This window comes from Etheostoma spectabile, unplaced genomic scaffold, assembly GCF_008692095.1.
Source record: "Etheostoma spectabile isolate EspeVRDwgs_2016 unplaced genomic scaffold, UIUC_Espe_1.0 scaffold00019055, whole genome shotgun sequence".
NCBI lineage: Eukaryota > Metazoa > Chordata > Actinopteri > Perciformes > Percidae > Etheostoma > Etheostoma spectabile.
In genome coordinates this window covers 134,957-158,803 of record NW_022604650.1, presented here as the reverse complement: position 1 = coordinate 158,803, position 23,847 = coordinate 134,957, and the positions used below count along the sequence as shown (strand labels likewise).

At 40.9% G+C, this 23,847-nt stretch overlaps 12 non-coding genes across 12 annotated transcripts; all 12 read left to right on the top strand.

Moving 5' to 3' along the window:
• The first annotated feature begins 663 nt into the window (after positions 1 to 663).
• LOC116683618 (U4 spliceosomal RNA) lies at positions 664 to 804 on the top strand. Its single transcript, XR_004330606.1, has one exon. It is a non-coding gene; the product is annotated as a U4 spliceosomal RNA (small nuclear RNA).
• A 797-nt stretch (positions 805 to 1,601) lies between these two features.
• LOC116683617 (U4 spliceosomal RNA) lies at positions 1,602 to 1,742 on the top strand. The gene has a single exon (XR_004330605.1). It is a non-coding gene; the product is annotated as a U4 spliceosomal RNA (small nuclear RNA).
• A 665-nt stretch (positions 1,743 to 2,407) lies between these two features.
• On the top strand, positions 2,408 to 2,548 carry LOC116683612 (U4 spliceosomal RNA). The gene has a single exon (XR_004330600.1). It is a non-coding gene; the product is annotated as a U4 spliceosomal RNA (small nuclear RNA).
• A 792-nt stretch (positions 2,549 to 3,340) lies between these two features.
• Positions 3,341 to 3,481, top strand: LOC116683600 (U4 spliceosomal RNA). The gene has a single exon (XR_004330591.1). It is a non-coding gene; the product is annotated as a U4 spliceosomal RNA (small nuclear RNA).
• A 783-nt stretch (positions 3,482 to 4,264) lies between these two features.
• Positions 4,265 to 4,403, top strand: LOC116683596 (U4 spliceosomal RNA). The gene has a single exon (XR_004330586.1). It is a non-coding gene; the product is annotated as a U4 spliceosomal RNA (small nuclear RNA).
• Positions 4,404 to 5,593: 1,190 nt separating this feature from the next.
• Positions 5,594 to 5,734, top strand: LOC116683592 (U4 spliceosomal RNA). The gene has a single exon (XR_004330582.1). It is a non-coding gene; the product is annotated as a U4 spliceosomal RNA (small nuclear RNA).
• Positions 5,735 to 6,396: 662 nt separating this feature from the next.
• Positions 6,397 to 6,532, top strand: LOC116683616 (U4 spliceosomal RNA). Its single transcript, XR_004330604.1, has one exon. It is a non-coding gene; the product is annotated as a U4 spliceosomal RNA (small nuclear RNA).
• Positions 6,533 to 7,251: 719 nt separating this feature from the next.
• LOC116683599 (U4 spliceosomal RNA) lies at positions 7,252 to 7,391 on the top strand. Its single transcript, XR_004330590.1, has one exon. It is a non-coding gene; the product is annotated as a U4 spliceosomal RNA (small nuclear RNA).
• Positions 7,392 to 8,104: 713 nt separating this feature from the next.
• LOC116683610 (U4 spliceosomal RNA) lies at positions 8,105 to 8,244 on the top strand. The gene has a single exon (XR_004330598.1). It is a non-coding gene; the product is annotated as a U4 spliceosomal RNA (small nuclear RNA).
• Positions 8,245 to 9,045: 801 nt separating this feature from the next.
• On the top strand, positions 9,046 to 9,186 carry LOC116683593 (U4 spliceosomal RNA). Its single transcript, XR_004330583.1, has one exon. It is a non-coding gene; the product is annotated as a U4 spliceosomal RNA (small nuclear RNA).
• Positions 9,187 to 11,089: 1,903 nt separating this feature from the next.
• Positions 11,090 to 11,230, top strand: LOC116683594 (U4 spliceosomal RNA). Its single transcript, XR_004330584.1, has one exon. It is a non-coding gene; the product is annotated as a U4 spliceosomal RNA (small nuclear RNA).
• Positions 11,231 to 11,849: 619 nt separating this feature from the next.
• LOC116683614 (U4 spliceosomal RNA) lies at positions 11,850 to 11,989 on the top strand. Its single transcript, XR_004330602.1, has one exon. It is a non-coding gene; the product is annotated as a U4 spliceosomal RNA (small nuclear RNA).
• The last annotated feature ends 11,858 nt before the right edge of the window (positions 11,990 to 23,847 follow it).

Here is a 23,847-nt window from a genome sequence, read left to right as displayed (position 1 = left end):
TCCAAATGGTGCAGTACTTTCAGCTGTAATGCAATGGCCTGATCTGCAGTTCCTGGAATGGCCGCTTGATGCTGGCTGCAAAAGTCATTCAGTCACCATTGACTTCTGTTCTGAAATGCCTACATTTACAGCAGAAGCAACCATGCTCACAGCTTAGTACTAGAAACAGGTTTGGTCTACTGAAAAAATTCTGGCTGCAAAAGTCATTCAGTCACCATTGACTTCTATTCTGAAATGCCCACATTTAAGCAGAAGGAAGAATGCTCACAGCTTAGTACTAGAACAAGTTTGGTCCCTACTGACAAATTTCCTGTCCATTACAATGACATAGTGGTTAAAATAAACAGTTTTCAACAGCTTAACGTTCTGTTTTATTGAGGAGTGGACGGCTTTGAGTGACAGGTAGATGCATCACATATTCTGTGGCTGACATAGACTGAAGACTTCATTTGCCTAGCAATAACTCATTGAAAACATATAGATGTTTCATATGGCTTATGGTCCTTGTACAGCTGTGACCTCATGGAAAGGTCAGTTTGGTCAAGAAGCCAATCACTTGCATCTTCTGTATGACTGTACACCCCCTGAGGGTGGAGAAATGATGCACCATGTCTGTTGTGAGTGCTAAACCAGGTCCAGTTTAATGTTGGAGGACTTTAGGGCATCCTTTCGCAGCGGCATTTTCATAGTCTATGAGGTTTTACTGAGACGTGATTATTGCTGGTTGAAAACTTTACCCAATACCCCGCCGGGATGACTTGAAATATAGTCAGCTCTGGCAATTTTTGTCAGTCTCATGGGAGACTTTACTTGTGTATGAATATTAAAGCCAGTTGACATAGGTAAGTGAGAACTATTAGTATCTTGTTATAGTATTTATCCAATGTTGTCCTAGTTCAGCAGAATGATCAAATTAGCCTGTCCAAATGGTGCAGTACTTTCAGCTGTAATGCAATGGCCAAATCTGCAGTTCCTGGAATGGCCGCTTGATGCTGGCTGCAAAAGTCATTCAGTCACCATTGACTTCTGTTCTGAAATGCCTACATTTACAGCAGAAGCAACCATGCTCACAGCTTAGTACTAGAAAACAGGTTTGGTCCCTTCTGAAAAAATTTCTGGCTGCAAAAGTCATTCAGTCACCATTGACTTCTATTCTGAAATGCCCACATTTACAGCAGAAGCAACCATGCTCACAGCTTAGTACTAGAAAACAAGTTTGGTCCCTACTGACAAATTTCTGTCCATTACAATGACATAGTGGTTAAAATAAACAGTTTTCAACAGTTTTAAGGCTTAATGTTCTGTTTTATTGAGGAGTGGACGGCTTTGAGTGACAGGTAGATGCATCACATATTCTGTGGCTGACATAGACTGAAGACTTCATTTGCCTAGCAATAACTCATTGAAGACATATAGATCATGTTTCATATGGCTTATGGTCCTTGTACAGCTGTGACCTCATGGAAAGGTCAGTTTGGGTCAAGATGCCAATCACTTGCATCTTCTGTATGACTGTACACCCCCTGAGGGTGGAGAAATGATGGACCATGTCTGTTGTAAGTGCTAAACCAAGTCCAGTTTAATGTTGGAGGACTTTAAGCATCCTTTCGCAGCGGCATTTTCATAGTCTATGAGGTTTTACTGAGACGTGATTATTGCTGGTTGAAAACTTTACCCAATACCCCGCCGGGATGACTTGAAATATAGTCAGCTCTGGCAATTTTTGTCAGTCTCATGGGAGACTTTACTTGTGTATGAATATTAAAGCCAGTTGACATAGGTAAGTGAGAACTATGTATCTTGTTATAAGTATTTATCCAATGTTGTCCTAGTTCAGCAGAATGATCAAATTAGCCTGTCCAAATGGTGTAGTACTTTCAGCTGTAATGCAATGGCCAATCTGCAGTTCCTGGAATGGCCGCTTGATGCTGGCTGCAAAAGTCATTCAGTCACCATTGACTTCTATTCTGAAATGCCCACATTTACAGCAGAAGCAACCATGCTCACAGCTTAGTACTAGAAAACAAGTTTGGTCCCTACTGACAAATTTCCTGTCCATTACAATGACATAGTGGTTAAAATAAACAGTTTTCAACAGCTTAACGTTCTGTTTTATTGAGGAGTGGACGGCTTTGAGTGACAGGTAGATGCATCACATATTCTGTGGCTGACATAGACTGAAGACTTCATTTGCCTAGCAATAACTCATTGAAGACATATAGATCATGTTTCATATGGCTTATGGTCCTTGTACAGCTGTGACCTCATGGAAAGGTCAGTTTGGGTCAAGAAGCCAATCACTTGCATCTTCTGTATGACTGTACACCCCCTGAGGGTGGAGAAATGATGGACCATGTCTGTTGTGAGTGCTAACCAGGTCCAGTTTAATGTTGGAGGACTTTAAGTCATCCTTTCGCAGCGGCATTTTCATAGTCTATGAGGTTTTACTGAGACGTGATTATTGCTGGTTGAAAACTTTACCCAATACCCCGCCGGGATGACTTGAAATATAGTCAGCTCTGGCAATTTTTGTCAGTCTCATGGGAGACTTTACCTTGTGTATGAATAAAGCCAGTGGACATAGGTAAGTGAGAACTATTAGTATCTTGTTATAAGTATTTATCCAATGTTGTCCTAGTTCAGCAGAATGATCAAATAGCCTGTCCAAATGGTGCAGTACTTTCAGCTGTAATGCAATGGCCTGATCTGCAGTTCCTGGAATGGCCGCTTGATGCTGGCTGCAAAAGTCATTCAGTCACCATTGACTTCTGTTCTGAATGCCTACATTTACAGCAGAAGCAACCATGCTCACAGCTTAGTACTAGAAAACAGGTTTGGTCCCTTCTGAAAGATTTCTGGCTGCAAAAGTCATTCAGTCACCATTGACTTCTATTCTGAAATGCCCACATTTACAGCAGAAGCAACCATGCTCACAGCTTAGTACTAGAAAACAAGTTTGGTCCCTACTGACAAATTTCCTGTCCATTACAATGACATAGTGGTTAAAATAAACAGTTTTCAACAGTTTTAAGGCTTAACGTTCTGTTTTATTGAGGAGTGGACGGCTTTGAGTGACAGGTAGATGCATCACATATTCTGTGGCTGACATAGACTGAAGACTTCATTTGCCTAGCAATAACTCATTGAAAACATATAGATCATGTTTCATATGGCTTATGGTCCTTGTACAGCTGTGACCTCATGGAAAGGTCAGTTTTGGTCAAGAAGCCATCACTTGCATCTTCTGTATGACTGTACACCCCCTGAGGGTGGAGAAATTATGCCATGTCTGTTGTGAGTGCTAAACCAGGTCCAGTTTAATGTTGGAGGACTTTAAGTCATCCTTTCGCAGCGGCATTTTCATAGTCTATGAGGTTTTACTGAGACGTGATTATTGCTGGTTGAAAACTTTACCCAATACCCCGCCGGCATGACTTGAAATATAGTCAGCTCTGGCAATTTTTGTCAGTCTCATGGGAGACTTTACTTGTGTATGATATTAAAGCCAGTTGACATAGGTAAGTGAGAACTATTAGTATCTTGTTATAAGTATTTATCCAATGTTGTCCTAGTTCAGCAGAATGATCAAATTACCCTGTCCAAATGGTGCAGTACTTTCAGCTGTAATGCAATGGCCAAATCTGCAGTTCCTGGAATGGCCGCTTGATGCTGGCTGCAAATGCAAAGTCATTCAGTCACCATTGACTTCTGTTCTGAAATGCCTACATTTACAGCAGACAACCATGCTCACAGCTTGGTACTAGAAAACAGGTTTGGTCCCTACTGAAAAATTCTGGCTGCAAAAGTCATCAGTCACCATTGACTTCTATTCTGAATGCCCACATTTACAGCAGAAGGAAGAATGCTCACAGCTTAGTACTAGAAAACAAGTTTGGTCCCTACTGACAAATTTCCTGTCCATTACAATGACATAGTGTTAAAATAACAGTTTTCAAGCTTAACGTTCTGTTTTTTGAGGAGTGGACGGCTTTGAGTGACAGGTAGATGCATCACATATTCTGTGGCTGACATAGACTGAAGACTTCATTTGCCTAGCAATAACTCATTGAAAACATATAGATCATGTTTCATATGGCTTATGGTCCTTGTACAGCTGTGACCTCATGGAAAGGTCAGTTTTGGTCAAGAAGCCAATCACTTGCATCTTCTGTATGACTGTACACCCCCTGAGGGTGGAGAAATATGACCATGTCTGTTGTGAGTGCTAAACCAGGTCCAGTTTAATGTTGGAGGACTTTAGGGCATCCTTTCGCAGCGGCATTTTCATAGTCTATGAGGTTTTACTGAGACGTGATTATTGCTGGTTGAAAACTTTACCCAATACCCCGCCGGGATGACTTGAATATAGTCAGCTCTGGCAATTTTTGTCAGTCTCATGGAGACTTTACCTTGTGTATGAATATTAAAGCCTGTGACATAGGTAAGTGAGAACTATTAGTATCTTGATCCATCCATCCATCTTCATCCGTTTATCAGGTATCAGGTCGGCGGGGCAGCAGCTCCAGTAGGGGACCCCAAACTTCCCTTTCCCGAGCCACATCAACAGCTCCGACTGGGGATCCCGAGGCTGTTCCCGAGGCCAGGTTTGGAGATATACTCTCCACCTAGTCCTGGGTTTTCCCCGAGGCCTCCTCCAGCTGGACTTGCCTTGAACACACTCCCTAGGGAGGCGCCCAGGGCATCCTACCAGATGCCCGAAACCACCTCAACCTGGCTCTTTCTAGCGCTAAGGAGCAGTGGCTCTACTCCGAGCTCCTCTCGGATGACTGAGCTCTCACCCTATCTCTAAGGGAGACGCCAGCCACCCTCCTGAGGAAACCCATTTCGGCCCTTGTACCTATTAGTATCTTGTTATAAGTATTATCAATGTTTGTCCTAGTTCAGCAGAATGATCAAATTACCCTGCCCAAATGGTGCAGTACTTTCAGCTGGTAATGCATGGCCTGATCTGCAGTTCTCGAATGGCCGCTTGATGCTGGCTGCAAAGTCATTCAGTCACCATTGACTTCTGTTCTGAAATGCTACATTTACAGCAGAAGCAACCATGCTCACAGCTTGGTACTAGAAAACAGTTTGGTCAATACTGAAAAAATTCTGGCTGCAAAGTCATTCAGTCACCATTGACTTCTATTCTGAAATGCCCACATTTACAGCAGAAGCAACCATGCTCACAGCTTAGTACTAGAAAACAAGTTTTGTCCCTACTGACAAATTTCCTGTCCATTACAATGACATAGTGGTTAAAATAAACAGTTTTCAACAGCTTAACGTTCTGTTTTATTGAGGAGTGGACGGCTTTGAGTGACAGGTAGATGCATCACATATTCTGTGGCTGACATAGACTGAAGACTTCATTTGCCTAGCAATAACTCATTGAAGAATATAGATCATGTTTCATATGGCTTATGGTCCTTGTACAGCTGTGACCTCATGGAAAGGTCAGTTTGGGTCAAGAAGCCAATCACTTGCATCTTCTGTATGACTGTACACCCCCTGAGGGTGGAGAAATGATGGACCATGTCTGTTGTAAGTGCTAAACCAGGTCCAGTTTAATGTTGGAGGACTTTAAGTCATCCTTTCGCAGCGGCATTTTCATAGTCTATGAGGTTTTACTGAGACGTGATTATTGCTGGTTGAAAACTTTACCCAATACCCCGCCGGGATGACTCGAAATATAGTCAGCTCTGGCAATTTTTGTCAGTCTCATGGGAGACTTTACCTGTGTATGAATATTAAAGCCAGTTGACATAGGTAAGTGAGAACTATTAGTATCTTGTTATAAGTATTTATCCAATGTTGTCCTAGTTCAGCAGAATGATCAATTAGCCTGTCCAAATGGTGCAGTACTTTCAGCTGTAATGCAATGGCCTGATCTGCAGTTCCTGGAATGGCCGCTTGATGCTGGCTGCAAAAGTCATTCAGTCACCATTGACTTATTCTGAAATGCCCACATTTACAGCAGAAGCACCATGCTCACAGCTTAGTACTAGAAAACAAGTTTGGTCCCTACTGACAAATTCCTGTCCATTACAATGACATAGTGGTTAAAATAAACAGTTTTCACAGCTTAAGCGTTCTGTTTATTGAGGAGTGGACGGCTTTGAGTGACAGGTAGATGCATCACATATTCTGTGGCTGACATAGACTGAAGACTTCATTTGCCTAGCAATAACTCATTGAAGACATATAGATCATGTTTCATATGGCTTATGGTCCTTGTACAGCTGTGACCTCATGGAAAGGTCAGTTTGGGTCAAGAAGCCAATCACTTGCATCTTCTGTATGACTGTACACCCCCTGAGGGTGGAGAAATGATGCACCATGTCTGTTGTAAGTGCTAAACCAGGTCCAGTTTAATGTTGGAGGACTTTAGTCATCCTTTCGGAGCGGCATTTTATAGTCTATGAGGTTTTACTGAGACGTGATTATTGCTGTTGAAACTTTACCCATACCCGCCGGGATGACTTGAAATATAGTCAGCTCTGGCAATTTTTGTCAGTCTCATGGGAGACTTTACCTTGTGTATGAATATTAAAGCCAGTGACATAGGTAAGTGAGAACTATTAGTATCTTGTTATAAGTATTTATCCAATGTTGTCCTAGTTCAGCAGAATGATCAAATTAGCCTGTCCAAATGGTGCAGTACTTTCAGCTGTAATGCAATGGCCAAATCTGCAGTTCCTGGAATGGCCGCTTGATGCTGGCTGCAAAGTCATTCAGTCACCATTGACTTCTATTCTGGCCGCCCACATGCTGGCTGCAAAAGTCATTCAGTCACCATTGACTTCTATTCTGAAATGCCCACATTTACAGCAGAGCAAGATGCTCACAGCTTGGTACTAGAAAACAGTTTGGTCCCTACTGACAAATTTCCTGTCCATTACAATGACATAGTGGTTAAAATAAACAGTTTTCAACAGCTTAACTTTGTCTGTTTATTGAGGAGTGGACGGCTTTGAGTGACAGGTAGATGCATCACATATTCTGTGGCTGACATAGACTGAAGACTTCATTTGCCTAGCAATAACTCATTGAAGACATATAGATCATGTTTCATATGGCTTATGGTCCTTGTACAGCTGTGACCTCATGGAAAGGTCAGTTTGGGTCAAGAAGCCAATCACTTGCATCTTCTGTATGACTGTACACCCCCTGAGGGTGGAGAAATGATGGACCATGTCTGTTGTAAGTGCTAAACCAAGTCCAGTTTAATGTTGGAGGACTTTAGTCATCCTTTCGCAGCGGCATTTTCATAGTCTATGAGGTTTACTGAGACGTGATTATTGCTGGTTGAAAACTTTACCCAATACCCCGCCGGGATGACTTGAAATATAGTCAGCTCTGGCAATTTTTGTCAGTCTCATGGGAGACTTTACCTTGTGTATGAATATTAAAGCCATGGACATAGGTAAGTGAGAACTATTAGTATCTTGTTATAATTTTTATCCAATGTTGTCCTAGTTCAGCATGAATGTGATTGCAAATTGATGCGCTGTCCAAATTGGTTCTGAAGCCTACATTTCAGCTGCTACAGCTTGCTGAAAATTTCTGGCTGAGTCATTGCATGTCCTGAAGAATGGCACAGCTTGTACTGAAAACTGGCTGCAAAAGTCATTCAGTCACCATTGACTTCTATTCTGAAATGCCCCATTTACAGCAGAAGCAACCATGCTCACAGCTAAGTACTAGAAACAAGTTTTGTCCCTACTGACAAATTTCCTGTCCATTACATGACATAGTGGTTAAAATAAACAGTTTTCAACAGTTTTAAGGCTTAACGTTCTGTTTTATTGAGGAGTGGACGGCTTTGAGTGACAGGTAGATGCATCACATATTCTGTGGCTGACATAGACTGAAGACTTCATTTGCCTAGCAATAACTCATTGAAAACATATAGATCATGTTTCATATGGCTTATGGTCCTTGTACAGCTGTGACCTCATGGAAAGGTCAGTTTTGGTCAAGAAGCCAATCACTTGCATCTTCTGTATGACTGTACACCCCCTGAGGTTGGAGAAATGATGGACCATGTCTGTTGTGAGTGCTAAACCAGGTCCAGTTTAATGTTGGAGGACTTCAGGTCATCCTTTCGCAGCGGCATTTTCATAGTCTATGAGGTTTTACTGAGACGTGATTATTGCTGGTTGAAAACTTTACCCAATACCCCGCCGGGAAGACTTGAAATATAGTCAGTTCTGCAATTTTTGTCAGTCTCATGGGAGACTTTACCTTCTGTATGAATATTAAAGCCAGTTGACATAGGTAAGTGAGAGTTATTAGTATCTTGTTAAAATTATTTATCCAATGTTGTCCTAGTTCAGCAGAATGATCAAATTACCCTGTCCAAATGGTGTAGTACTTTCAGCTGTAATGCAATGGCCAAATCTGCAGTTCCTGGAATGGCCGCTTGATGCTGGCTGCAAAAGTCATTCAGTCACCATTGACGTCTGTTCTGAAATGCCTACATTTACAGCAGAAGCAACCATGCTCACAGCTTAGTACTAGAAAAAAGGTTTGGTCCCTTCTGAAAAGATTTCTGGCTGCAAAAGTCATTCAGTCACCATTGACTTCTATTCTGAAATGCCCACATTTACAGCAGAAGCAACCATGCTCACAGCTTAGTACTAGAAAACAGGTTTGGTCCCTACTGACAAATTTCCTGTCCATTACAATGACATAGTGGTTAAAATAAACAGTTTTCAACAGTTTTAAGGCTTAATGTTCTGTTTTATTGAGGAGTGGATGGCTTTGAGGGACAGGTAGATGCATCACATATTCTGTGGCTGACATAGACTGAAGACTTCATTTGCCTAGCAATAACTCTTTGAAAACATATAGATCATGTTTCATATGGCTTATGGTCCTTGTACAGCTGTGACCTCATGGAAAGGTCATTTTTGGTCAAGAAGCCAATCACTTGCATCTTCTGTATGACTGTACACCCCCTGAGGGTGGAGAAATTATGCACCATGTCTGTTGTGAGTGCTAAACCAGGTCCAGTTTAATGTTGGAGGACTTTAGGGCATCCTTTTGCAGCGGCATTTTCATAGTCTATGAGGTTTTACTGAGACGTGATTATTGCTGGTTGAAAACTTTACCCAATACCCCGCCGGGATGACTTGAAATATAGTCAGCTCTGGCAATTTTTGTCAGTCTCATGGGAGTCTTTACTTTGTGTATGAAAATTAAAGCCAGTTGACATAGGTAAGTGAGAACTATTAGTTTCTTGTTATAAGTATTTATCCAATGTTGTCCTAGTTCAGCAGAATGATCAAATTACCCTGTCCAAATGGTGTAGTACTTTCAGCTGTAATGCAATGGCCTGATCTGCAGTTCCTGGAATGGCCGCTTGATGCTGGCTGCAAAAGTCATTGGGCGTTTCTCAATATGTGTTCTTCTATGGACTTGTGTCCTTGTGTTCTTGTGAAACGTCATGTTTGGGCCAAAGTACTGACCCAATACACAAGTTAGCATTTCGCCAAGAACAGTTAAATCCCCGGATGTGATCTCGACACGCCCATTTTACCGAGGATACATCGGATGGTAACTTGTGTGAACTTGGCCGGGCAGGTATCCCAGCATTCAATTCGGGTGTAAAGCGCTTATGGTTTCCGGTACACATATTTTCACAATTTACGTCTATTATTAAATCAATAATTCATTTTTAAGATGTTTTAAGGCGAGAAATCAGCGGTGTGGATTTTGAATATAGGCAGTTCAACGAAAATTGATGGTGAAATAAAAAAGCCTTCGGAGTTTGAAAGCTCCGCAAACCCCGGCGGGCGAGCTTGCTACGCCAGCCGGGAATGACTCTCACGAGCCGGTCAGTCAGTCAGCTCACAGACCCCTCTGGCCCCACGTCTAGACAGACCCCTCTGGCCCCACATTTAGACAGACCGCTGCAGCAAAGCCAGGTCTAAGATATTGTAAGATATTTTAAACAATTTTTTCCGCTGTCATATATATATCTGTCCTCCTCATCCTGGCTCTCCTCCCTCTCGGGCTCCTCTTCTGCTTCTCGGTAAAGTAAACCGACGGCAGTGACTAACTTTACCCAGTCCCTCTATAATTTTAATGCCTATTTTAACGTTTCTTTTCTGCTTTCAATTAAAATTGAATCCCGAACAATGTTAGAAGGATTTTTTCCCCGCCGTTGTGTCGTTATTTATGTAGTTATTGGCCCGTGATACTTAATAGCACTTGAAATGAAAACCTGGAAGACTGAAAAACAAAACAACAAGGCGGTGTGAAGGGTTACCCTCCATGCTTTATTATGAATACACACATCAAAGCTAACTATAAAGTGGCAGCCCCCTCTACGCTGGGGGTGTTGCGCAATAACAGGGAGAACCCTTCGTCTCAAAACTGTCAACAGCGTTTTGTGTTCTTCTGAACTTGCGAGTTCAGTCTTCCAGGTACAGCTAGCAAGTACGGTCTCCCCAAGAACACAAGTCCGTTCTTTGCTTACTTGGTATTGAGAAACGCCCATTCAGTCACCATTGACTTCTGTTCTGAAATGCCCACCTTTACAGCAGAAGCAACCCAGCTTAGTACTAGAAAACAGGTTTGGTCCCTTCTGAAAAGATTTCTGGCTGCAAAAGTCATTCAGTCACCATTGACTTCTATTCTGAAATGCCCACATTTACAGCAGAAGGAAGAATGCTCACAGCTTAGTACTAGAAAACAGGTTTGGTCCCTACTGACAAATTTCCTGTCCATTACAATGACATAGTGGTTAAAATAAACGGTTTTCAACAGCTTAACGTTCTGTTTTATTGAGGAGTGGACGGCTTTGAGTGACAGGTAGATGCATCACATATTCTGTGGCTGACATAGACTGAAGACTTCATTTGCCTAGCAATAACTCATTGAAAACATATAGATCATGTTTCATATGGCTTATGGTCCTTGTACAGCTGTGACCTCATGGAAAGGTCAGTTTGGGTCAAGAAGCCAATCACTTGCATCTTCTGTATGACTGTACACCCCCTGAGGTTGGAGAAATGATGGACCATGTCTGTTGTGGGTGCTAAACCAGGTCCAGTTTAAAGTTGGAGGACTTTATGGCATCCTTTCGCAGCGGCATTTTCATAGTCTATGAGGTTTTACTGAGACGTGATTATTGCTGGTTGAAAACTTTACCCAATACCCCGCCGGAATGACTTGAAATATAGTCAGCTCTGGCAATTTTTGTCAGTCTCATGGGAGACTTTACCTTGTGTATGAATATTAAAGCCAGTTGACATAGGTAAGTGAGAACTATTAGTATCTTGTTATAAGTATTTATCCAATGTTGTCCTAGTTCAGCAGAATGATCAAATTACCCTGTCCAAATGGTGTAGTACTTTCAGCTGTAATGCAATGGCCTGATCTGCAGTTCCTGGAATGGCCGCTTGATGCTGGCTGCAAAAGTCATTCAGTCACCATTGACTTCTGTTCTGAAATGCCCACCTTTACAGCAGAAGCAACCATGCTCACAGCTTAGTACTCGAAAACAGGTTTGGTCCCTACTGAAAAAGATTCTGGCTGCAAAAGTCATTCAGTCACCATTGACTTCTATTCTGAAATGCCTACATTTACAGCAGAAGCAACCATGCTCACAGCTTAGTACTAGAAAACAAGTTTGGTCCTACTGACAAATTTCCTGTCCATTACAATGACATAGTGGTTAAAATAAACAGTTTTCAACAGTTTAAGGCTTAAATTGTCCATGTTCTGTGACATCTGGGTCTGTTGGATCATGTTTCCATGGTGTTGTGCGGAGTTTTAAGCATGATGGTCCTCTGTTGTGAATGCTTGGTCCAGTTTAATGTTGGCGGAGTTTGAGCATCCTTTCGCATTGGCGTTTTCATAGTCAATGAGGTTCTATTGAGATGTGATTATTGCTGGTTGAAAACTTTACCCAATACCCTGCTGGGATGACTTGAAATATAGTCAGCTCTGGCAATTTTTGTCAGTCTTATGGAGATGGGTATGGCTATAGCCTGGAGCGTCCCATGTCATTCGTCCTGTCTCATACCGTCTCGTCTCATGCGGAGGTGTGTCCAACGGTAAATTCAGAGGGTCAAAATTACGATGTCACAAATAATGTTCCAGATGGAGTTACGGGTAAATTCGTGACCACATTTGTTGCAATCAATTGAAAAACGTTTAAAAACTGTTAAAGTAACAATTTTGCGATAGCCTACATGTAGTTTGCTCATTTCTGAATGTTATGCTTGTGTTGTTCCATATTAACGAAGCCACATCTGATGAAACCTGCATCAGCGACGCAGCCGATTCTGCCTACTAACGGCAGGACCTCCTGAGGAGGGACAACAATCCACGATCTGCACACACAACAACAAGACTACAAAAATAAACATGTTACACTCTTTACAAGACTTTTTAATTGTAGGCTAGCCTATATTATATATTGTTTTCACACTTCACTAGGACATTGCTGCAAATACAACTGCTTATCAGCATGGCGAGAGTGACTGTCGGCCTCGGCTGTCGGGTCTCTGGGACCCGGGGCAGAATGCGGTTCTATTTTTCTACTACCGCGGCATCGGGCTTCGAGTCTCTGGGACCCGTCCTCGACTGTGTATCTCTGCCGCCACGGTCTTGGGCTAGAATGCGATTTAATTTTTCTTCCACTTTCACTTTCTTTTGTATTTTGTCTTGTATTGTATGAAAGGGGACATTTTTTTTTTAAACAAAACCAAATGCTTTTACTCTGTCGGGAGAGAAATTCCTTCTATAGCTGCAACTTGGCTCAAAGTTGCAGCTATAGAAGGAATTTTTTAGTTTGCCTATCACCTGCAATTTTTTTTGAGACGGACATATATTTTTAAATATTTAAAAACACACCAAATATTTTTATTCATTAGCATGATGGTTGATGTGAGCTTTAACTTTGAAAAGAGAGATATTTGTATTTGATTCCAGATGCAAGCATTTATTTTGAAAAGTAGAAACTCGGGGATGGCAGAAGGATTTTTTTAGTTTGCCTATAATCTGCATTTATTTTATAGACGGACATATATTTTAAGTGTTTTTATTCATCAGTATGATAGTCTGCATTTATCTTACAGACATGTTTAGTTAAAAAAAAAAAATATTTTATTCATTTGTATGATTGCCGTTAACAAGATTGGCGTCTTTTTAGATCTGTAGCTTGCCAGGATCTCAATAGTCCAGGGTTTCCTGAGGCTGTTTATGTAACACAGTGGGATAGCTACAAAGAAGGGAAAATCTTTCGTGTGGAAGCAGATAGATTCAATCGATCTCCTGAGGAATTTATTTTTCTCAGAGTTTGTGAGGAAAAAGAGAAATTTGTTGCTGTCAGAGGACGTACGGAGTGGAACTTAAAGCCATATCCTGTCTCTAGCCATGAATGTGAAGAATGGTTGAAAAACGTCTTCTGCATCCAGTGGTGTGATTGGGAACTTTTGAAGAAACACTTTGATGCCATTGACTATGTCATCAGACGAGATAGCATAAGGACGTCATATGAGAAGATTAAGAAAAGACTTATATTTGACGACTGTGGACATCAGTCCCACCCCCTACCCCGCCCACTCTATAGGCCTAAAATCGTCACCCACAGAGACTAGGATGACGGTGGGTTTGATTATATACGAATAATTGTCAAAAAATAGTTTTTTCTTTAATATGTGTGTAATGAGCGATGATTGTTTATTCTTCCAGAAGGAGTGGAGTGGTACTATCCTATCCCTAGTACACCTCCTGGCCTGCAGAATTATTTCACCCCTCTGACGGTCACCGGATCTTCACCATCACCATCATCATCATCATCATCTACAAAACCTGACCATCTTCTGCCACCCCCATCACCTCTGACACCTCCTCTACCCTCATCTCTTTTGATTCCAGCGTCCCCCTCACCTTCCAGGGGCATATGTCCAGGCCTATCGCCCATAGTCTCTGACAGCACACAGCTGGGGGGAGGCATCGTGTGGTCCGATATTGAGTGTGATTGTGGGTATGTACATACCGAAGGAGTGGTTTCAACTCTGCTCATAGACGGCGTTAAGACGGCATCTCTGTACCTGTTGGAGATAGTGTTGCAGCAATACTGGGAGGAGGTGTGTTACGGATGCCAGATCAACCACCCAAGCCAGAAACAGCATGAGTGCTTGACCAGTATCCCTGATTGGTTCTACGGAAAGCACTTTGACTTGCTGATGAAAAGACTATTGAACAGTAATTTTGTGGCTCTTGTGAGTCACTTTCTGACCTTGAAGAGTATCAGCGCTGACGACCTCAAGATCCGGACAGTTGCTGAAACGGTATTGTATGAGTTAAAATCAGCTGAAGATGTTACAGTCAAAATCCGTGAAGTGTACGATGCCGCAGTTGGTGATGACGTCGTCAAAGTAGCTCAGATATGTAAAATTGGAGATTGCTGGAGGGATTTATACAAAAGAAAAGCATACTGAGATTCCTGGAGAAAAAGTTTATACGTGTGAAAAACATAATACTGTAATTATGGGTAATTGTTTGCGTTTGATGTATAGCAATATCAAGGAACGATATGTAATAATGAAATTGTCAAACCTTTTAGATCATGCCATAGCTAACAAGGTGAATGATGGTACTGTGTACCAATGTAACAGTGAGGCTGACCCAGCTGATGTGGGTAGGCTTGAAAAAATGATGGAAATTGTGAGAGGTCAAATTTGTACAAGTCCGTGGCCTGAGATGGTTCAAATGATGTTTTCATTGTTGATGACAAGACAGTGTGTTGTGGAAACATTTTGTCCGGTCATAGCTAACCTTACACATGACTTTGAACAGATAAAAGTGCATCACCTTTTGGCTCTATATACCATTATTGTGGATACAGTAAGTCTGTATGTAAGAGAAAAACAATGTGATAATATGCTACATGATTTGCGAGAGATACATGCATTCATAATCAGTAAAACGGATCTGGATGAGCTATCAAAAACGTTGTCTGTAATAGAATGTACATCCATGACGTCATAACCTGTTGTGTTGAAAATAAAAATGTATGACACAAAGCTAATGTTGTCAGTTGTCTCTAAAACGAATCATGGATGATGTTATGGAAAAGATATACTACGATCCTTCACACCCTGGAGGGTTAGGAGGGGTGGATAAGCTTCGTGAAGCGGTCAGAGATTGTACCGGTGTGACTCCAACAATGCCGGCGGTTCAAAAGTTCTTACAGCGTCAGGATACATATACCCTGCACAAGCCTGTATTTCGAAATTTTCCAAGAAGTAGAGTAATTGTTAACGGCATCGACAAACAATACCAGATTGACCTTGTAGATATGAATGAATATTCAGCGGAAAATGATAATGTACGTTATCTGATGACCTGTATTGACGTGTTTTCTAAATTTGCATGGGTGAAATGTCTTAAAAACAAAACTGGAGCGGTTGTCACATCTGCGTTTAAAGAAATACTAGATGATGGTCGGATACCTCAGAAAGTTCAAACAGACGAGGGAAAGGAGTTTTATAATACTGCTTTTCATAATTTGCTGGAGCACTATAAAATTCGCCATTTCTCGACATCCAATGAGACAAAAGCTAGTGTGATAGAGAGATTCAATCGGACGTTTAAAACACGTATGTGGAGATTTTTAACATCCGTTAACTCACGAAGGTATATTGATGCAATTCCTGACCTTATTACTGCTTACAACTCTTCATACCACCGGTCAATAAAAATGACGCCGGCTGCGGTGAATAAAGACAATGAGAAAACTGTATTTATCAATCTGTACAAACTGAAATCACCTGCTGCGGTGCCCTTTAAATTTCAAGTGGGAAATACGGTACGGATCTCAAAACATCGAGGATTATTTAGAAAAGGATATCAACAAACATATACAGATGAGTTTTTTACAATAGATAGACTTATAAGTCGCACCCCTCCAGTCTATAAACTAAAAGATATTAGTGGTGATGTGCTGACAGGCACCTTTTACGAGGCAGAGTTACAACCGGTGATTATTGATGAGAAAAAAAAATTTAAGATAGAGGAAGTTGTGGCAAGAAAGGGGGTGGGGCGTAAACGCATGGCATTTGTTAAATGGGTGGGTTGGCCGGAGAAATTCAATTCATGGATTGCTGAAAAAGACATTATGGACATCAAATAAATAGGACGTATGATGTATAGACTAACCATTTAGACTCTGACTGCGAAAGACATCGGTGAAAATGAATAAGAATGGATTTTTTATCACGCTACCCAGTAATTCCTCATCATCAGTATACCCCAGCAATAAGATATCCCAATTCAGAACAAAGCTTGCTAAACCAATCATTTTGCAGCAGCCCTATGAGGTCGGCCTTATTGAAATTCAATACCCCAGAGTTTGGAACAGTTTTTCAGCAACGGACTCCGAGGTGGAAGTTTTTGACCTAGCAACAGGGGCAATGTACCATGTTAAACTATCAGTGGGTTGGTATGAATCTGTGCAGGGCGTTATTAAAGAGTATAACGCTAAATGTCTGGTTAACCCAAACATAGACGTCACCCTAAGTTATAACGCCATTACAAATAAAGTATTCTTCTCTGGAGGGGCCGGATATCACGTGTTGTTTAAAGGTCGATTAGCAGAAATACTGGGTTTTGTGCCTGACAAGTCCTTTCTAATACAGGCCGAGCATTTAAAGAAAAAGCTTAGTATAGCCCCACATCCAGCGGATATACACGCAGGTCGTTATAACATATTTATTTATAGCGACATTATAGATTATCAGCTAGTGGGAGATAGCGACGTACCCCTTCTCAGATGCATAAATATTTCTGACGATGACCGGCGTATGCCCACTCTGAGTTACGACGTCCCACACTACACAGCTCTTTCGCGCTCCACCATAAGTGACATACAAATTGAGCTGCGTGACGACCAGAGTGAACTCATTCCGATCTCATACGGCAAAGTTATAGTCAAACTGCATTTTAGACCGGTAAAACAGTATTAAAATGATGCGTAAAGCTTACAACGCCGATGACGGTCGCTATACGAATTATTACATGAGCCAGGCCGGAGGAGAATTACCTGGTTTTATTGGAACGAGTACCCAATACGGCAACGGCCTAGGCGGTATATTTCGGAATTTATTTCGTATGGCCGTTCCACTTTTTAAAAAAGGGTTTAATTTGGCTAAACCACATCTGAAGACAGCTGCCTCTGGGTTTATTGGGGATGTTGTAACAAATGTAAGGAATGCTGTAGCTGGAAAACAACAGGGAAATGGACTTGTGGTATATACACGCAGACCTCAAAAAAACCCGCCCTTAGGAGGGGGGAGGCGCCGACCTGTGTCCAAAAGACGTAAAAGCGCTGGCAAAAATGTTAGAGTAGTCAAAAGGAAGACAGCAAGCAGAAGACGCAGAACCCCGTCAGACGCTCTCGGAGTTCCCCAAAAGACATTTTCTAGACTGGAATACGCAATATTTTATTACTTTTTATTCAAGGGAAATTAAAATCATGTCCTTCATCCATAATCAGTCTGAAGAGTGTGTGAAGACAGAGCTGGATCTATTCACGGTGCCATACACGCAGACATCTATTGAAAAATCATGTTATACAGAAATACCTCCTGTGTCAGCTCTGACAGATACGGGACCGATTGAGTTTTTCATATCTGCTTCTGGCGAAGACTATTTAGACTTGAATGACTCATACCTGTATATACGTGTGAGGATAAGGAACCCGGATGGAACCCCGTTAGCCCCTGCAACCGACGTAGGATTTGTAAATTATCCTGGATGTACGCTCTTCTCCCAAGTAGACATAACATTAGGCGATAGACTGATCACACAGTCTTCAAATACATATCCATATCGTGGAATGATTGAATGTCTGCTAAACTACGGAAAGGACACTCTAGACACACAGTTTAGCACAGGCTTGTTCTGTAAAGACACCGGCGGAAGGATGGACGAAAGATCCATTGCCGGCAACAATCTTGGACTGGTGGAGAGGGGAGGATACACAGGTGAAAGTCGTATCGTAGAGCTAATAGCCCCTATACATGCTGATTTGTTTTTCCAAGAAAAACTTATGCTAAATGGCGTCGACCTTTCTCTGAAATTCATCCGCACAAAAGATGACTTTGTGCTAATGGCCCTGGAGATGACCTATACACGGTCAAGATAATGTCTGCCAGTCTTTTTGTAAAGAAAGTGTCTGTTGCCCCTACCATACGTCTGGCGCATAGTCGGGCGTTACAACAGGCAAACGCCAAATACGCCATTGATCGTGTTGTATTAAAAACATTTTCCATACCAGCTGGTACACGTATGTGCAATCAGGAAAATTTATTTATGGGCCAAATACCTAAATTTGTTGTTTTAGCATTTGTAGATAATGAGGCCTATACAGGTTCTTATGCACGCAATCCATTTAACTTTGGACATTTTGGTACAGAGTTTATTACACTGCATGTCGATGGGCAGTCGTACCCATCCCGGCCTTTCCAACCACACTTTGAAAGGCGACAGTATGCAAGGGAATATTATCAGCTTATTGAATCAACAGGCCGTCATTTAAAGGATCGTAGTCTGGCAATCTCACGTGCCGATTTTGGAGAGGGATACACACTATTCTGCTTCAATTTGGAGCCCGATGGGGGGTGTGCAGGAAACCTGTCACTGATTAAGACTGGGAATGTACGCCTGGAGGCTCGTTTCAGGAACCCCCTAGCACGCACTGTAACACTAATCTGTTACTCGGTTTTTGATTCTATAGTTGAAATATCCAACCGTAGACAAGTATTGCTAGATCACTATTAGCTATGAATACAGTAGAGCTCACAACAGTACTTGTAAAGACGGTGTCTAGACACACAAATTTTCTAGGGGTGGTAGCGTGTGACCAGTTACCAAAAGCTGTTATATTTAACCTACCCGCGATGGTTGTAGTTAATACACATACTAGTGATATGCCGGGGGAACATTGGCTAGCCATATACATCACTGAAGACAAGTGCGGCTATTTCTTTGACAGCTTTGGAAATTCACCTACCAGGTTTCTACAGCCGATAAATCGATTCCTCTTAAAGAATTGCGTGGAGTTCTATCATTCTGACATTCAGGTGCAAAATAACTATTCTACAGTGTGTGGCCAACATTGTGTATTCTTCTTATGTAAAATGCAAAAAAACAAGAGTTTTAATAAAGTTCTTAACATGTATGGCACTAATTTGATATGTAACGATTCTATGGTATGTAATTTTGTCAACAAGATCCGTCCTGTGGTGTGCCACGTTCAGAAGTTTAAGTGTGTACAATGCTCATGTGCCTTCTACAGATAACAGTGTTGTGTGATAACGCCAATGATTTAATAAAAGTGTGTGTCAATAAAAAGTCTACGACTCTGCTTATTTTTAATCAAATATTTTTAATGAGATTATGCATAAATGAGGTCGGCTCAAAATAGACAAACCTTGTTACAATTTAACAAGTTAAAATAGAAAATAAAATAGAAAATTGATATTAAAAAATACATTGTCACTGCTTTTTTACATTCATTTACTACCTTGTGAGGCTTCACATAAACAAAAGTACAAACCCATAATCACATGTGACATTTGCAACATTCATCAGGTAAAAATAGAAAAATATTTAAAAATAGAATAAAAAATATAAATGTGTAAAAAGAAATTGATATTAAAAATACATTGTCACTGCTTTTTTACATTCAGTCGCGGTCTTATAGGGAATTTGCATAAAAGAAAACAATTTACCCTTTCATGTGACATTGCTACATTCATATGGTAAAAATAGAAAATATTTAAAAACAAATAGAAATAGAATAAAAAAGAAATAAAAATGTAAAAAGAAATTCTGTAGACTGTAATAAAATAGTCAGAAACTAGCCCAACGGGACGTAGGTGGTGATGAATAACGTAGTGTGCGGGGTATAAGACCAATACTCGAATCAACCACACTGCGAATTCTATCGGACGTAGGAGTCCTTAAGGGTCTAATATCTCCTGGTGATGGATTGTTTTTAAATGCAGCAATGGAGCGACGTACGCTGGTGTTTGGGATTACAGATAACGGGACATTCAAGTTTGCAAGGGTTTTTAAAAATAGATCCCACCCGGCAGATCTTGACTGTGCTGAGATGTTGTTATAGGCTGTCACCCTTTCACCAGATCGTACAGATGGCTGCCTGATACATTCTTATTGTTCACAATGATTTCACCTTGCTTTGTCCACGATATTTGGTCGTTATTACGAGCTAATGAGGCCATAATAAATTCAGCATTTCTCTTATTCCGTTCGGCAGGTGTTTTAGAACTTCTGATATAACATCGTCTTCTTCAACATGGTCTTTTGGAACTTGTTTTGAATTATCCACGGGCAGAGATAGTGTGATTACAGATTTTTCTTGTTCACCCTGTTTTACCATAGCCAGATATCTCTGTAGAATGCTGGAGTATCTTTTAGCTTTCTCATATATATCAACGTCCGACTGATTCAGAATTTCACCCATTGCCTGATCCAAATCCTTTTGGGCTGCCTGTCTCAAAGTCCCATTTGTTGTTTGCTGTTGTTGCAGCGATAGTAGTTGTTGCTGTGGCACTAAAAACATTTTCTGTGTATGTTCCATCTCAAGTACGGGTGATTAAGCTGGTAATGAAGGGGATAGCCGCTCCTAACAGAGGCAGGAGAAACCCTCCTGTCTGATTGAGGAATTTCTTCTTTTTAGAATGGTTAACTTTTTTATCTGCTACTAAGCGGATAGCTCTTTTCTTCTTCTTTAACAATTTGTACTGTTTGGTAGACAAGGGGATGTTACCTCTTAAAATATTAAGAGCTATTTCACACAGGGCGTTAATAAAGTCTGAGTTGGCATTCTTGATAATAGCTCCTCTAACTTTAGGAGTAGCTTTGCGGAGAAGTTGTAGTTGTGTGAGGTTCCGCTCCATGCGCGAGGACATTATAATACCTGGCGTTTCTTTGGCACGTACACAACCTGCTGTGATGAGATCAAACCTGTTCTGAGTCTGTACATGTCTGGTGTCTTGGCTTTATAATCTATCAGTAGATACCCGTATGCTGAACTAGTGGCGTCGTTAAAAGCCTCCAGGAAATATTTACTATTACCGGGGTACATCTGTCTACCCAATAAGTTTATTTGATTTTTGTCTCTCGGATTTTTAAATAGTATGATGTAATTAGTATTCAAGCTTATAGTGCGACTGGTTTTGCCTTGAATAAAAAGATTCTGTACAAGATAGAGGCAGCTGAGATTCCTGTGATGTACATATTTTGTAAAAATGTTTTGAACTTCAATATTGCTGCAGGCTTCACCCATTAAATCGTCTAAAATAAGCAAGTTATTTTATGGGTGGGTAGCAGTGCCTCGTCACAAAATGAATCAGGTATGCCATTTACAAAATTTATATTTACAAACGTGAGTAGTTCGTCGTATAAAGGTTGCCAGCATGAGTAGATATATACAATATTGTCGATCTTGTGTGAGATAACAGCCGTTGCATTTCGGATTAAGTCTCTGACAAAGTACGATTTACCACAATTTGAGGGGCCACTTACGACGGCACTGAAAGGGTGTTGCAGTTTGCCGTCGAATTCGGTGTGATATTGGTGTGACATAGGTGGACATGAACGCTCTGATCCCCGGATCAGTCCCCACCACCCTGGCCCAATCGCATTCCCACATTACAACAACTTTTAGACCGTATATTGACTTTAACGCGGCTAATCTGTTATTGAATTCAGTGTAGAGCTGTCCGTAGGATAGTTTCAGAGTAGGATTGCTTTCTGCTTGAGAATAACAGAACACACAGCCGTGGAAGTAGCATCCAGCAAACTCGTACCCCGTATGGGTGACGTCGCAGTACCCATCGACCGAATACGGCCCAAAGGTTTTTTCACCCCCATTGAGTGCATGTTGGATGACAATGCTCTCTCTATGTGACACATATCCTAACCACTGCATTGACACATCAGAATGTGTCTTATTTGGTTTTATGTAGGCCCCTTCGTAGGTCAGGGCCACACTGTCTCTGGGAATAAAGAGTGTTTTATAAACGCCCATACAACTGGAGGCTAGCGTTGTAAACACAAACGGATCTAGCGTTGTTGAGGCTATGAACGCGTCTCTGTAAATATTGCATGCCTTAACCAAAACAGCCACATCATTGGTGTTTGTGTTTTCTGATTGTCGCTGCTTGTAAAGGAGTTTGAACTGTCGCCAATTTTGCGCAATTAGTGTTTTTACCAACGCCTCTAATTTTGCATTCTTTTCTAAGACGGCTGTCTCTAATGCTACATTCTTTTCTAAGACGCTTTTGATTTGATCTTTTACATCACCACGGAGATTGTCTATTTTAACATTTATAACGTCAATTATAGAATCGGCAGGGGTCTGTATTTGACTAAGATCAACCCAGGAATTGAAAAAATCTTCACCGTCTGATAATGTCACCGGTTCTGGAGTTGTGTCTGTTGCTACATACTGTTCAAGAGGATTGCTCTGACCTAACTGCTGAATGTCACCACTTGATAAATTCACATATGTCTCATGCACTGGTATAATTCTTAAATCAGCGGACGCACCGGGTTCGCTGAGTCCATAGGCGTGGATCAGTGCAGCCTCGTCAGCCTCTTCTGAAGTGACAGGTCCTTGGTCTGGTGGTGTTGAAACATTGGGGTCATCATCATTTACTTCTGGGGCTCCAATCCACTCCTAGGGTGTGAAATGAGAGGACGTGATAATCACACACTCAACCACACACCTTATTTAAGAAAAATAAAAAATTAAAAATAAAATTAAAAATAAAAAAAATAAAAATTAAAAAAATAAATAAAAATAAATAAAAAAAAAAAATAATAATAATAATAATTTAAAAAAAATAATTAATTATTAAAAAATATTTTAATAATTATAAAAATAAAAATATATATATATATATTAATAATAAAAAATAAAAATATTAATAATGATATAAAAAAAATTAAAAAAAAAAAAATAAAAAAAAAAAAAAAAATATTAATAATAATAAAAAAATAAAAATTATTATTAGTAATAAAAAAATTAAAATTATTAATAATAAAAAAAATATATATTAATATAATAATACAAAATTAAAAATAAAATTAACAACATCAATACAATAAATTTATAAAATATAAAAATGTATTCAAAACTTTATATATGCTGCCCTCTTCAGGCCAGGAGAAAGACACACGCTTACCGCTACACCTGGTCGCTGCTGTCCTGCCGCGTTCGACTGTACGTTAACGCTGCGCCCCTTTGTAATTCGATGAGAGTTGGCGTCAGCGGTTCATGTCCTATCCTTGTTGGACATAATTCTGTGCTTCCCCCCGGAGTAGGCGCATCATCCTGCACACAGATAAGAGAGAGAGAGAGAGAGAGAGAGAGTTTTCAACGCTGCCCCTCAACGCCACACACACACACACACACCCACACACACACAACACACACACACACACACACACACACACACACACACACACAACGGATGTTGCAAACTAATAGCTAGCTAAACACAACGTTAGATTTACACACGGGCGCACGCCGTGCCCACATCGCCCGCTCACACACGCACACACACACACAACACACACACAACACACAACGGCTGTTGCAAACTAACTAGCTAGCTAAACACAACGTTAGATTTACACACACGGGCGCACAACGTGCCCACATCGCCGCGCACACACACACACACACACACACACACACACACAAAAGCTTACCCCTGTTGTGATGTGAATAGCCTCGACGGGTCCCGGTCGTTTAACGCTCCAACCCTTTGTAAATTGTCGGACAAT